The sequence below is a fragment of the Anomalospiza imberbis genome, chromosome 11, assembly GCF_031753505.1.
Source record: "Anomalospiza imberbis isolate Cuckoo-Finch-1a 21T00152 chromosome 11, ASM3175350v1, whole genome shotgun sequence".
Lineage (NCBI taxonomy): Eukaryota > Metazoa > Chordata > Aves > Passeriformes > Viduidae > Anomalospiza > Anomalospiza imberbis.
The window spans coordinates 14519725-14534786 of NC_089691.1; the positions used below are offsets into that span (position 1 = coordinate 14519725).

General features: G+C 43.7%; 1 long non-coding RNA gene across 8 annotated transcripts in view; it reads left to right on the top strand.

Moving 5' to 3' along the window:
- LOC137480797 (uncharacterized) overlaps nucleotides 1-15062 on the top strand; it is a 149149-nt gene that overhangs the window by 37449 nt on the left and 96638 nt on the right. The window contains exon 3 of one of the 8 annotated variants that reach the window (XR_011003085.1): nucleotides 8222-8487. The exons of the other annotated variants lie outside the window; for them this stretch is intronic. This is a non-coding gene — a long non-coding RNA (uncharacterized lncRNA). Of the gene's footprint in view, nucleotides 1-8221; nucleotides 8488-15062 lie in introns of those variants that run through there. 8 annotated transcript variants of the gene reach the window in all.

Sequence of the window (15062 nt, forward strand, 5' to 3'; positions counted from 1 at the left end):
TGTTTTGTCTTGATTGAGTACAAAATTTGTGATTTCTGAAATTTTTCACAGCACCACTGCCTTCATTTGGAGTTAGAGTTGTGGCATAATAAAACTGCCACTGTGCAATAAACTTGAGTTCTCATATCATGCTCATCATTATCCCAAAAATGCTTTGCTGAAGAGGAAGGCTACTGATTCTATCCCCATTTTCTAGATGTAGAAATGATGACAAAGAGAGATGAATCGATTTAACCTGCAGATTTAGTGAGACTGAGTGAAAAATGGTCACAGTCCCATCATCTCTGCAAACTTGAAAGCACAATACACGGGAGGAGCAAGAGCCAGCTCTTCACCTAACACGTCCACCCAACACTTGATGTTTGTCTTTCTCTGGGGCAGGGATGTCACTTGCTGACACTGCTGGCAGCACACACAGGTGCCTCTGTGCTGAGCCCGTGGCAGCTTGTCCTGGGTATTGCTGAACAACAGCATCCCCTCCTCAGAGTCTGATGGCTCCTGTGCTTTGAATGCAGATTTTATCTTTCAGAGCAAGCTGCCTTTGCAGGTGCCCTGTGTAGAGTGTGGTGAGTGGTCAGCTCTCTGACAGCAGTGTGGAACTCGGCCAGGGCATGCTGCCTTTGCAGGCTGCCTGAGTGCAAAGTGCTTAGGGATCTCTCCTGGCCCCGGGGTTGAAATCTTGTTTATGCCCTCTGAAAGGGAGTAGCTGTGGCAGCACCAACATGCTTGGACAGGGTGAGCTCAGGCAGACCTATGTCATCCAAATTATCGCACTGAGACCTGTCTTCATCTCCACACAGAGAACAACTTTTTCTGTTAACAGGTCAGTGGAAGTGAGCAACACTTGGATTCAAAATGACTGAGTTTAGGAAAAAATACTGCTGTTGACAGCTGTAGATGTGTTAGAATGATAATGGGTAGCAGGAATGTGCTCAGTTCAGGGAGGGCTTCTCCAGGGAGAGGATGCTGGAGCTCCTGCTTGTAGCTGATTGTCTGGCAGGTGACTGTAACCCAAATATGTCACATTTTGTGTAAATATCCAAACTTTGGGAAGTCAAAATATCGGCAACAGTGCTGCACATGAGGTGAAGTATTTCCACACCCTGGAACTAATCTTTTTTATTTGAGTCCTTCTACATAGTTAACCTTGGTGCTGTTACTGGTTCTGCAGCATGCATGTTCCAAACAGTAATAGAATTAATTTTTTTCTAAGATGGTAGCACATCTCTTAACATATGCAGGAGGCAGCCAATAAATAACTAAAAGAAGCCTATGGAGCAGTGGCTTCTGCTGAGGATTTTACTGAGCACATAGAGAAATTGATTCCGTTAAACTTTGCTTGCTGAAATGGAAAGTTAAAGAAGGGAGAAAAAATGCTAAGAAATAGAGTAGTGCACAAGACTGTCATCTTCATTTTAGGATTCTCTCTATGAAATATGAACATCAGAGGCTTGGAAAGGCTTCCTAAGGAAAAGGAGTTTTGGTACAATGTCTCGGGGGCAGAGGGAACCACAGCACTTGACATGCTGTTTAAGAGGCTGAGGGAAATGCTTTTTAAAACATTGCTGCCTGTTCCAGGTTCTGGTTTAGGGTCCATGTGCAGTCTTTTCTCAGTTAACACTTCTGATGAAATCAGCAGGTTGCCAAATGGAAAATGAAATGTCTGTAGGCTGTGAAATTTGGCCCTTGCTAGATTGAGGCACTGATCTGGAGGCTGGCAGCGCTTGGGCAGATGGTTGTCCCCACAGACATCTCATCATCTCCAGCAGAGCTCTGGCAGTCTCTGGGAAAATCCCCTGACTTTTCACACAGGAGAATGAGTGAGAGGACCAAAATGGTCCTTAATGGCTTGCAAATCAATTAATCAAAGAACTAATCATTCAGTTGCTTATTTCCAAGGATGCTCCCTTCTCCTTTTCTAATCAGAGCTGTTATAAACAGGTTTGTATCCAATATGTAGTTCATGCTCTTCATGCACCTCTTGACTCTCCAAAGGGGAATCCTCCACAAGGCACAAGCTTTGATGTGTGGAATGTGTGCCAGAATCATGGCTGGGCATTTGCTGGTGTATTTTAAGGATTTTTACCAAATTAATCTCAACCTGAGCCATCCTAAATAGAGAGAAATATGTTGATGTTTATTTTTTTTCCTAGCGTGTTTTTAAAGTGGGCAATAATAGCAGTCATTCACAGCTATGATATGTTCCTGGAGCTGCCAGAAGGGCTTTTCTGCTAAAATGAAAAGCAGTGAATTGGAAGATCCCCTGCTGCAAACGTGTGCATAATTTGCTGTGCTCCAATGGCTGATCCCCTCGATTTCCTGGGCCCTGTTCCCAGCTGTGGGATGGAAGGAGCACCCTCTAAAGGTTCTCTCTTCCTCCTCTTATCTGAGGTACTGCCTTGTACTTAGTGTGCTTCATTTGTAGCTTATCAGATGAAGGATAGGAACAGTCACAGAACCACAGAATATGCTGAGTTGGAAGGGACCCATCAGGATCATCAAGTCCAACTCCTGGCCCTGCCCGGGTCTACCCCCAAAGATCCCCCCCGTGCCTGAGAGCATTGTCCAAATGCTCCTTGAACTCTGTCAAACTTGGAGCTGTGACCACCTCCCTGAGGAGCCTGCTCCAGTGCCCAGCCACCCTCTGGGTGAAGAACCTTTTTCTATTATCTAACCTAAACCTCCCCTGACACAAATTCAGGCAATTCCCTCAAGTCCTGATGATCTTGTGAATTAGCTACTCAGGCTTCAGTCTAGTTCACCCCTCCACTGCTAATGGCTGGGTGCCCTTGATCAGGGCACATCCCTAATCAGGATCCATGTTCTTGCAAACGTGTCCCCAGGGCTGGCTGCAGACAGACCTGTGCCCTCAGTCTGTCCCTGTCCCTGCAGATGTGTCCCCAGGGCTGGCTGCAGATAGACCTGTGCCCTCAGTCTGTCCCTGTCCCTGCAGATGTGTCCCCAGGGCTGGCTGCAGACAGACCTGTGCCCTCAGTCTGTCCCTGTCCCTGCAGATGTGTCCCCAGGGCTGGCTGCAGACAGACCTGTGCCCTCAGTCTGTCCCTGTCCCTGCAGATGTGTCCCCAGGGCTGGCTGCAGACAGACCTCTGCCCTCTGCTCCCTGGCTGGCTGCTCGAGAGGCAGCTCCTCCTGCCTGGGAGCCACTGGCACGATGCTGTGCCAGGGAAAAGGGCTCTGCTGGGCAGCTAAGCATGGCACAGCAGCCTGCTTGTGGCTTCCAGGCCCAAACAGATCCACATCCAGCCAGCACAGGCAGGGGAGCACGTGTCTGCCTGCACCTATCCATGTAGGTGAGACCCTTAATCTCCCCCTGTCTCAGTTCTGTCAAAGGGGTCTAATAGCCCACTGCATCATGGAGGTAGTATGGGATAAAAAGCTATTAATCACTGCACAGTGCTGAGACAGATGGGTTTCATTCCCAGAAGAAGTACATATATAGACCTTGATCACATCAAGCTAACATTAACACATTGGTATCTGGGATTTGCATAAACTGGTCCCTGAAACCACGGTTGGATGGTGGTTTCTGGGCTATTAAGTGTTTAATTTGGCAGATACAATTCAGTCATGAAATGATCTGCTCTCCTGAAGAGGCAAAATTGGAGGGTTTGCATTGCTTGGTGTGTAGTACAGGAACAGGAAGGGTTACTGCTAAAAATAAATGGGGTATCTGAGTGGAGAGGTGTATGGAAGGTCTCCTAAATGCGGAAAGCTTTGGCTGCTTTAATCTAAGACCTGGCTAATTTCTAGGAAAATCCTCCTCTTACTACAGAAGATACTGGAAAATTGTGTCTCACATTGTAAAGGAAGAGATTTATCTTGGAAAGGTATTAAAAGCTTCTGTTCCCCAGTTGTCATCTGGGAAGATACAGTATTGATTGACCCTGGAGTTGGGTTTGATAGGTTGCATTGGTGATTACAGTATTGATTTGTTTCACATGCTGTGTTTGCTGTGTGCACAGCTCTCTTGCAGCAAGAATTAGTCTGACTTGCCACTTGCTGCATGTTTTTCTGGAGGGGAATCAGGAAGGATTCATTTTTCACCAGGCAGTCTCACAGAGTAATTAACTGAAAGGAGGCTGGTGAGAATTCCTGAATTACCCAGGGAACACAGCAGTCAGAGTTTTTTTTTCAGGCATGTGTAAATAAAGAAATTTGTATTCTCCAAATATTTAAATCAAATACTGTATTTAAAGGGAAATGTGTAATTTTAAAAAGCACAGAAATATAATAACAGCTGCGAGCAGTTTCAAAGACTGTCTGCCACAGCTAAGGCAGAAGGGAAATCTGCAGAGTAGCTGCTGAGCTGCCCCTTGGAGCACAGTGAGGGAGGAAGAGGAGGTTGACTGTAACTTCCCATGTCAATTCACAGCCTGGCTTGAGAGTTGCGGGTGGCTTGTCTTGCCTTGTCTTGATCTGCCTTTAACAGTACTATTGCCTGGGGCATGAAGAACTGATGTTTGCTGCAGGGATGTGCAAAGGAGCTGGTCTGAGCCCAGAAGTCGTTTTTTTCAAGTTGTGCAATGAATTCAAGTTGCACACGAATGCAGAATCCAAGAGAAAGCTCCACTGCTGAGGACCATGAAAATGATCACAGGGCTGGAGCACCACTCCTGTGGAGACAGTTTGAGAGGGTTGGGAGTGTTCAGCATGGAGAAGAGAAGGCTTCAGGGAGACCTTATAGCACCTTCCAGTACCTAAAAGGGCTACAAGAGAGCCAGAGAGGAACTTTAAAAAACAATACGGAGTAATAGGACAAGGGGTAATGGCTTTAGTGGTTTAAATTAGATATTAGGAAGGAATAATTGTGAGGGTGATAGGGCTGGAAGAGTTGTGGGGTTGCCCAGGAAGGTTGTGGGTGCCCCATTCCTGGAACTGTTCAAGGCCAGGTTGGATGGAAGATCCTTGAGCAACCTGGTCTGTTGAATGGCATTCAACAGGGGGTTGGAACGGGATGATCTTCAGAAATCCTTTCTAACCCAAAGCATTCTATGACTTTATGATGATTCTGTGAAGGTTCTGAACATTGCAGAGTTGTTTCTGCAGTGACCATTTTTGTCCTGGAAGGATGACTGCTGTCCCATGAGTGGGGCGGGGCCTGTGTCACTAAATGACATCACAGGCTTCTGCAGAAGAGAAGTTTTGCACATGAATTTTAAACTCGGGCTCTTAGTCATCCCATCTGGTACGATGCTAATTAAAAAAGTGAGACATTTCTAGGCCTACATGTGTAATTTGGGAAGAAATAAACGTATGCAGAATGTGAGGCAGTGTCGCATGGTGTTGCTGTTGCACTGAACCAAATTTTCATTGGTAGAGGATACCACAATTAATTGCTATGCTAATTGTTACACTCCAGAGCACGTCTAGAGTCCTTGGGTTTTCTCCCGCTGTAGAACTAAAGGTGAAAATGACTTATCCTCACTTGCTTGACTTTTTCCTGCCTGGAAATAATTAAGAAGAAGAAATGAGACCCCCAGAGGTGAAAGTCTCACTTTGAACAATGCAATGTAGAAAGAGGTGAAGAGGGTAGTAAAAGCAAGCGCTGCTTTTCAAGGCTTAAAAATTGTATGGGGTGTGCATGTCTATGTAGGCATAATCTGGGGAGCTGGAAGACATTAAAAATGCCTAAAGTTTAGCAAAATGAAGGGAAAAAACCCTTCAGTTTTAAAGAACTTTCTCCCCTTTGACAGCTGACAAGATGAATAGCGCAGGGTAAAAATTCTGTTAACTTTCATCACAAATATTTTCTATCCCTAAATTAAAACAATTGTGCCTTTTGTGCTGGGATTAGTCTTAAATTTAACAAATAATTTATAATTATCTGTCCATTGCAATGTAAATTTTTTACTTCAGTGTTCAAAGTGTAATGCTTTCTGTGAATTTTTAAAGGAGTCATACTGTAAATCCATAATGAAGATTGTTAACATTAATAGACGGCTGCTTTCCTCTCTGTTTTGCTAATTCCAGTTAGAAGCAGAGTGGGATTAAGCAGTCCCCTAATGCTGAAGGTGTTGCTGGAGAGTCATGAGCTATTTGCTTCTGTACTAGATGGATCTGTACATGCTGGGAAATAGAACTCATTAGTGGTATCTAGTTTTTCCTATGGAAATATCTATTTTTTAAAATAAGAGATATTCTATACTTTGCTGAAACAGTAAAACTACAAATAGACAGCTGAAATCTGGAGGTGTTTATTTGTCTGCAAAGATTGAGTGTTCTCAGATCAGCTGGGGGAAAAAAATCCAAACCAAAAAAAACAGAGTTGTGATTGGATATCTGAAAAAAATAAAGACAAATTCATTTAAGAGGGAGGAACTATCACTGAGAATTTCAGTGTCAAAACCTTCCCTCTGAAAGAGATCTTGCTGAATGTCCTGAAATTCAGCATGTATGCTGAGACAGCAGCATTGTCTCATTGCAGGGAGCTCAGTACCTGGGTGAGGGCTGTCCTGGTGTCCAGTAGGGATGTGGATGTAGGTCATGCTCACTTTTCCAGAGGGATTCTGTACTTCCCAGTGTCATAAAAGAATCCTGCTCCCAAGATACAGATGCTCCCAGTGCAGGAGGTGTCTGTCTGCCTATACAGACCTATACAGATTGTTTTCCTGTAGAAAACTTGTATAGAAGAGGGGAAATGCCTCACAGTTTTTACATAAACCTATCTGCTACAGCATGGCCTTTAGGTACCTCAGTGCACCTCTGCTCTCAATATATTGACCATGAGCACAGTTAGGTGTTCAGTCACCCAGCTGCCAGGACAAATGCCCAATTTGTGGACAGACACAGGTATTGCACCTCGCTATCCATGACAACAGGCTTCATAGGAGAAAGCTTTTATTGTTCTGACAAAGGAACTGGATTTTAATGAAGGTCACCCCTATGCAAGGTGGAACTGCTGTGCAGCATCACTCCAACCTAGAAATCAATTCATACTGCTGCTTTCCAGGGCAGCGGCAACTTTGGCTTGAAATTCATTCTCCAAATCCTTCAGACTTTCCTGATCATTCTAATACATGGATATCTGCTGTGTCATGGCTGTGTGATCATTAAACTGGGGGAAAAACTGCTACTGCACATATGTTGACAAGCAATTTATTCATTGCAGAATAGTGAATTCTGTGTCAGTTGGAGGGTACTGTGCTATATTTGTTGCCATCATCATTATAAAGGTTACAAATGATCCACCTGGAGCTCAGCATATATCTTCTAGGAGGAAGTGTCAACACAAAGATAATGGGAGTGAATTTAGAGTACAGCTTTAGGTATGCTTGAGCTTTTCTCTGTAAGTCAATAAGTGTTGGTTGGAAACTGCATAAAAAGAAAGTAGTGGAAGCAAAGTCTGTGTCAGTAATCTCTCTTTGAGAATTTTTTTTTTGGAGGCTGATAGTTTGCCCTGCCCGATGCTGACAGCAGCTAAGTGCAGTAAAAGTGATTTTTTTTAATCCAATAATTTTTTTGGTCCAAATCATCTTTTTTGTTGTTGTCATGAAGAAGCACATGGAAGGAATAATCAGGAGACCAGATGGCATTTTCAATAGTAGGCCTATTCAGACATTTTCAAATCTCTAATTGGTCATTGGTTTTAAATGTTAATATGCTTCACTAGTAAATAATTTATATTCTCTTTTTTTATGTCTGCAAAGAATTCTGAAAGAATTAGATATATTACAAAGAACGGTATTAAAAAATCAGCATTTAAGCAATGATTCTGAGTAGTGACTGTAAGCTCCAGCAAATCTTAATAGAGTGATTGTCATTCCAACTGATTAAATAGTGACAGGCTGAAAAGAAATGCAGGGATGTATTTTGTGTTATAAACTGGCAAAACTATGGGTGAAACTATGCTGATTAGAACCAGCAGAGAATGCAGTTTGATATCTGTCATCAGATCCTTGCTTCGTATGGCATTGCTTGCTTGGAGCAGAACCCATCTGGAGTATACCCTGCAGCACAGCACAAGGGAACGTGGACAAAAGAGTTTGGGTCAAAATGAATACACCCGAACTTTCAAAAGACATGTGTGGTATTAGAAGGTAGATGAAATGCTGTGATTTTTTACTCACTGAACACGCTGAGCTCAGTAGGAAGGCGCAGTGAGAAGGCCAGTCAGGATATACTCCTAAGAGGTGCTCCCTCAGTGTGTTACCTGATTGTGTGGTGACAGCCATCTGGTTCATCCTCATCTAAAATGTTATAGGTGCTGGAGGAGGAGGTGGTGCCACAGAGCAAGGCACTGGCCTTGCTCAGATACATTTCTGCTAGAGAGAAAGTGGCAGACATGAAGCTGTGCTCCACTGGAAAGACAAAAGTGAGGAAGAAAAATAAGCCAGCCAAAGGATGACAAGGGAAATCAATCTGACGTCACTGAGGAAAATAGCTCAAAGTTGATGTTTCTTTCCAGGAATTTATTGGGGAACTTTTCGGTTAAATGCTGTCTCAGTACCATGCTGAAGATTTCTGTAAAGAAACATTCAGTAATGTTTCTGTCTATAGACATTACAAAACACAAAAGGAGGAATGAAAGAAACTGAGAGAAAAAAGGCCTTGTAGAAGGAACAAGGACAGATGCTACACCAAGGTGCAGAGTGCAGTAGGGTCTGCACGTAGCACTTTGTGCTATGGATTGGTTGCATGATAGTATTTGATCAAAGGTTGGAATTAATGATCGTGGAGCTCTTTTCCAGCCTTAATGATTCTATGATTCTGAGTCAAGTAAAATACCAAATGTCAAATTGGTGACTGAATGTTTAAAGTAGACACCCTCATCCACATTTGAATGTGGTGAGAAATCCCTGCAGTACCTCTGAGAAGGATGGTGGGTGCTGACATCGCCCTGGACAGAGCAGGTTAATGGAAATGGCATTAACACAGCTCTGAGGAGATGCAGCAGATCCAGGCTTAAGTTACAGTTTGCAGCTGAGGAAAAGTGAAGGTGGGGAAGACCAGATAGGAGTTTGTCAAACTTACCTTGCCTGGGCTCTGTCTTTGAGTCTGATACGTGTGTCCATCACTGAGGCCTCTGACTGCTGGCTATTGCAGATGTGTTTGGAAAGCAAGGCCCTCAGTGGACTTTAGAAAAGCTTTGGCACTTGGTAGGTGTACAAGGGGGCAGTGCCTGGGCTGGACTTTATTGGAGGGGTGTAAGTGGTGCATATGTAGTAAAGGGGAGATGGACAGCGAGGAGGTGCTACCTGCACAGCAAGGAAAATAAATCTTTGTGGGTACTTGCATTTTTCAGCTTCTTTTCTTCATCAAGAAATCCTTGTCTTGTGCTGGCCACAGCAACCTCCAGTCAGTCACTGCAAGGAGCACTTTGGTGTCCAGGTTGAACATTTCTACACATTTAAATGTTACTGAGTATGTGAGTCAACAATATAGTTGACTAAAGAAGCAGAAATATGTTGTATGCTCTTGTTAAAGCAGCTTGTTCAGAGACATTTGGATCCACAGGGGTTCTTTGCACTTTTCATGATGCGGTTGACAAAATAAGATCAAGCTATACTAAGAAACAGCACCAACTCTGAAAAAAACATCACCACTATATGTGAAGCACAGATGGTGCTTTTGGTACTTGGTATTATAGCTGTTTTTAAGTTTATTGGAGAAAAATATGGATTTTTAAATCTTACACCTGCATGCTGAGAGGAAGCATATGTAGAGACTCACTGAATCCCTTGGTGTATTCTGAGTGGATCGTTACATATTTGGAGATGAGTTTTCTGTTCTCCCTCACCATGAGCAGTATTTAATTCTGCAATGGTTCTGCTGAAGTCACGCACAGTGGAGGAAGAAAAGGGCATTTGGTTTCTGTCCTGTGTTAGTGGTCTGGTTGCAAAGATAAAAGGCATGTACAGGTTTTTTCTTTCACATGCTCTATGCATATCCTTGTGCATGCATACACGTACCTGCACCCAAGTGTGCATGGCTGTATTTGATGCATTTTCTGTACAGAGGTGTCAGCACAGTAAACAGAGCAGCTTACAGGGATTAGATCAGAAGGACTCCTAAGAACAGCTTCTTTGCAAGAGTAGCAGATCAAAGCTCGCTGGATGTTTAAATACAACTTCATGCAAATATCAGGGAGTTACTGTCCCATCACTGCCTCTGTGCCTGCTGTCAGTATTTTCTGTGCTGCTGAGCCAGACTGGTATCTCACCTCATTTTCTGCAGTCATGTATGTTTTCCTTTGATATATATTTCTAGGGAAGCTGTGCCCCTAGTTTGTTGCTGGTGTTCTCAGGCACTTTGGGACTGATAATGTTGCTTTTTTTCCTATACATTTTGTTGTATTTCTTTGCCTGTTTCTATGTTTCTTTCCAAACCTTGATGTGTTCTGGAATGCCCTTATGTTTCACAGAAGGGAAGCTCAGAGCTGTACTCTGTACCCCAAAAGTTTGATCTTCTTAGGCAGGGCCTCACTTTTTGCATGCAGAGAGGAGTGTGCTTTTGCACTGTAATTTAGGTGTGAAATTACCCCTTGGTCCCAGAGGCTGGATGGGTGTGTACACATAACTTTATCAGGGTTCTCTCTTCTCTCTCTCTACTCTTACCAGACTTCCTCTAGGATGCTTGGATAGCTAAGCTAACTCAGAGCTGGGGGCAGCTCTCTGATCCACCAAAATCTTCTTGGGACTCTCTCTGTCTTTGCTCGCAGCTGGAGAATAAGTCACTTCTCTAACTCCTTGGAGTGCTGCAAGAATAAACTCACTGAATCTCATGCCCCTCTGCTGGGGAGAGCCCTGTGAGTACAGCCATACAGGCAGGTTGCTCCCTGGAGTCCTGTCTGCATGGAAACTTCTTTCCTGGTCCTTGGAAACTTCTTTCCTGTTCCTTGCTGCAATCATGTCAGAGCCTGTGAAGAAAACCTGTGATTCTCTCTCACAGCTGGTCCTCCTCAGCCTTGCCTGCAATGTGAAAGCTGCATTTTGGAAATTGATTTTATTTTTCCTACATTAGGGAAAAAAATATTAATTCACAACAAATACTCTGGCTTCACCCACCACCAAGGTAATGTAAGAGAATGGAAGATTCTCCTTTCACCATCAGGTACCTGCTCCTTGTGAGATGTGTAGTTTTCAGTTTCCCTTTTCAAGAATATAGTGGGGGGACAGAGCAGATTTTTAGTTTCAGTTTTTTGCCTGTTTTGTGAGCTTAGATGTCTTTTTGACACCATGAACTAAAGGGCAGAAATATCAAATAGTAGCTCTTCTCCCTTGCTAGAATGTCACATTCTTTCCTCCTTGGGCTGTGAGATCTGCAGTCAGGGTGTTTGCCTAGCAAGTGCCATGTCAAGTCAAGGTTAAAACAGGATTATTTATTCCTTTTTCCAACGCAGGATCAAAGTACAGTGCACATTGTATGGAAATCACATTTGAAACAGCTGAGTTCAATTACCTTCTCAAATTGTCAGAAACATGCAGCTGCTTTTGAGGTGGAGGGTATTACAGTAAAACCTGACCTTGGATATACTCCCATGGCCCTCTGATTTCAATGCATGGCTCTTCAGACAGAATGTAAATCCTGCTGAGGGTCAAATCCAAGCTGCTGAGTAGCAGCATCAGTCAGTCACGGGCCAGATATTGCCAGTGAATCAGACAACATGCGCGGGGATCTCAGAAAAAAGGGCTTGTGCCAAGCATGCCTGAGTGAAGGTTGCTGCTGTATTTTGGCTTGTATGTGCTGGCCAGGATATATCCTGGGTATGGCAGTCCAGCTTTGCTGATTCCCAAGCCCAAACTCCTTGTGAGGGCAGTGAATATTTTCAAGCTTTGGGTGGTTCTGGCTGACATGGAGGGGAGCAGGCCTGTGGGAGCCCTGCTAGCACTGCTGGAGAGGCATTGCTGGTGCCTCTGGGTTTATATCTCAGTTCCAGAATTGCACTTCTCTATTTGTTCCTGCCAATGACAACTTTTAAACTTCCCTGATGCTAGTTCCAAGTGGGTGGAGAGGTGGCAAAAGAACCTGCTTTGATTTAAGTGAGTGAGGGGGCAGTGCTACACTGTCTGCCTGATTATTTATCTCCCTAGTTACACACAGCACTTGCTTTCTCTGGAGTGATTCAAGCATATCATAACCTCTTGCTTTAGCTCTTTTATCATGCTGGTTTGCTGCTACAGTGTAGTCAGAAATCTGTCTGGGCCTCTGCAGAGCAGAGGATGTCATCTCATTTTATTGCACTTTGATGTGCCTCCCCCATGTTTTTTTAAGTTTCCTGTTTATCAAGCAGAAGGTTCTAAGAACTGCTCTGGATGCTTTTGGGCTGGGCAGAACAGGCTCTGTCAGTAGGAAAAGCCTCCCACCAATGTCATGTGGAGACAAATGGGTATGAGGACAGGTGCTCAGCAGGGCTTGCTGTGTCCTGGAAAGTGCTGTCTCTGTGAAGGCAAAGAGCATCTCACTGTGCTCAGGGATCCTCAGAGAGGTTCTAACCAAAATACCCATGGATTTCAGCATGAAGAGTAGCACACTCCTGCTTTTTCTTCAGTCTCCTGCTAGGCAATGGATGCATTCACACATACAAATGCTAGAAGTGATGCATGTGAGATTTGAGCTCAGATTCTGGGCCAGTGGGAGTCCTGGAGTCAGTTGCAATGTGAATTTTACATTGTTAACAATGAAACTCATTTACTTCTCTCCTTCTCAGGCACAATTATATTTCCATACCTGGTATCTTATTACTCTCCAACACAATTTGACATGTGTAGGAGATTGCCTCACTACCTCCTCTGAGTACATTTGGAATTGCTTGAAGGAATGGGGAATTGTATCTCCTGGAAGGTGCTTTTTGGAGATGATGCCTAATGGGAGTGTATGGTGTACAAAGTAAAAGAAAGAACATGTGGATTAGGCTGTGGTTGAATTTTTGGGAATAAGCCAAGAACATAAAGAGGGGAGAGTGTCCGGTTAACAGGAATCGAGGCAGCATTTATGAGTGTGTGGAGAGGAGCAGCGAGCAGAAGTAGTAAGTGCTCACATGGTGTGGCAATTCCACCCAGGGACAATGTACCCAGAGCTGGACTTTCACTATAGCTCCTGAGCTGAGGGTTGAGAAGAGTTGTTTTCTCTTTTTTTGTGCATCTCAAACTTTGAGGAGAAGAATTGATTTGATTTCATCTCATCTGATCCTGATTAATGAAAAGTCATTTCTGCTAGTTGTGGGCAGAAAAAAATAATCTTTGACTATTTTGTAACTTTGCAGATATATGTAGGTGTGTGGCTGGAAATTCTATAATTCTAGAAATTATGACAAGGCATCCATAAAGATGAGGCTGAAACCCTATGAAGCAGCATTGTAGCTTAAAGGAGTGTTATTTAATACCTATTAATGGAACTGCTGAAGCATAAATACTTTCAGCTCAAACAGATTTTTTTAACTCCTTTGTGCTGGCAGCTTTGGAGTGGGATGGCAGGTGATTCACCAGTGTCTGGCAGGGTGGTTTTCCCTCCATTCAGTACCAGAATTGGTGTCCCAGGGGTGAGATCCAGACTGCCAGGAGGAGGAGGAATCGCAGGAGTGCATGGGCAGGCAGGAACCTTTTACAGGCTAAGTCCCGGTGTCCCTGGGGCTGCAGAGAAACTGCACTTGCAGCTGTGATTGCAACACAGATCTTCCCAGAACAGGCTTGGTTCATCATATTTTAGGGAAGGACTTCAGACTTCTAGTGAGCTGGGGCTGTGGGCACTGCAGTTCCTCCTTTGGCAGAGGGAGCAAAGCAGGATCACTCCTGTGCATGCACAGAGGCTGAATTTGTTCTGCTTAATGGCCAGCCTTTCACAGGGCACCCCTGGGCTTTTCAAGGACACTCTGGAGAGAGAGGTACCACCAAGGGGTGTTCCAGCATGGACGAGATCACAACCATCTTCTTGGGGTTCCTGAACCTTCTCAGGTGTTTTGAAGATTGTAGAGCTAACAGCTCGATCATCTGTCTCAGTTATGTTTCTCTGAAGTATTTTTATTCTACTTTCATTCTGTTTACTCACGGGTTCAAAGATCTGGAGTACAGTTCCTGCACAGCAGGGCCGGCATATAAATAACTGCTATTTAAAAGGAAGAACAATGCATACTGGATAATTTACATGCAAATTTTTAAGTAGTTTTGGGACACAAGGTTATCTTTTCAAGTCACCCTTTGAAACACAGGATTAGAAGAAATACGGAAGTTGAATTTCCTAGACAATAACACGACTCCAGAAGTTAAGACTTGGAGAACAATTGTTAACATGAAATTGATAATAAATGAGAGTGAGAAATTTCATAATCCATTTGCTTCTGGGTTATGCCTACACAAGGAAAGTAGTCAAATTTTTCTGGAGAATGATTTAATTAAAATTGGTACAAAATCCCTGGGTGGACTCTAAGATGGGTTAAGTTTGCATTTTGCTGTGAAATGTGATTCTTTGGTATGTATAGACAGGGCATAGATTGCTAATTATAATAAGTGATGAAGCTGCAGCAGATGAGATTTCTGCCATGCAGTGTTGATGCCCAAGCTCATAAGGCATGCACCAAAATCTGTGCTCTGTCCTCTGCTTCCAAACCAGCCACTTGAATGTAGGAGTCACACTTCAATGATCTTTAAGAATCACTGAAATAAAAACAGTGACAAAGAGCAGCTAAAATATGTTCATCATGGAATTAGGGCTTGCTGTAGGACCAGACCTTCAGCTTTGTCAGTGGCAGCTCAGCAGAGTTTTCACAGCACACTGCAGCCAAATAGGAACTTTGTTGATCTCTCACATCTGTTCATTCACACTTTTAATTAGTTACCAGCTCTCCTCACGGGGAGGAGCTGGTGCCTGATGTTACTGAGGTTCTTATTAGAGCATTCATGTTTAGGCACATGTGTTCTTTTTATATTGAATTTCAAGCAGTCACAAGTCATAGTAAGGAATTAAATGTCAGGTAAAGAAGAAATGTGACCCATTGATCAAGAGGTGCTGTCCCACCAGGCTAACCTGGCTCTGGGTCTGGGTCACAGACAGGTGAGGATGTACCCTGTTGTACTGAAAAATGAGTATTTAGCAAAGCCTCAATAAAC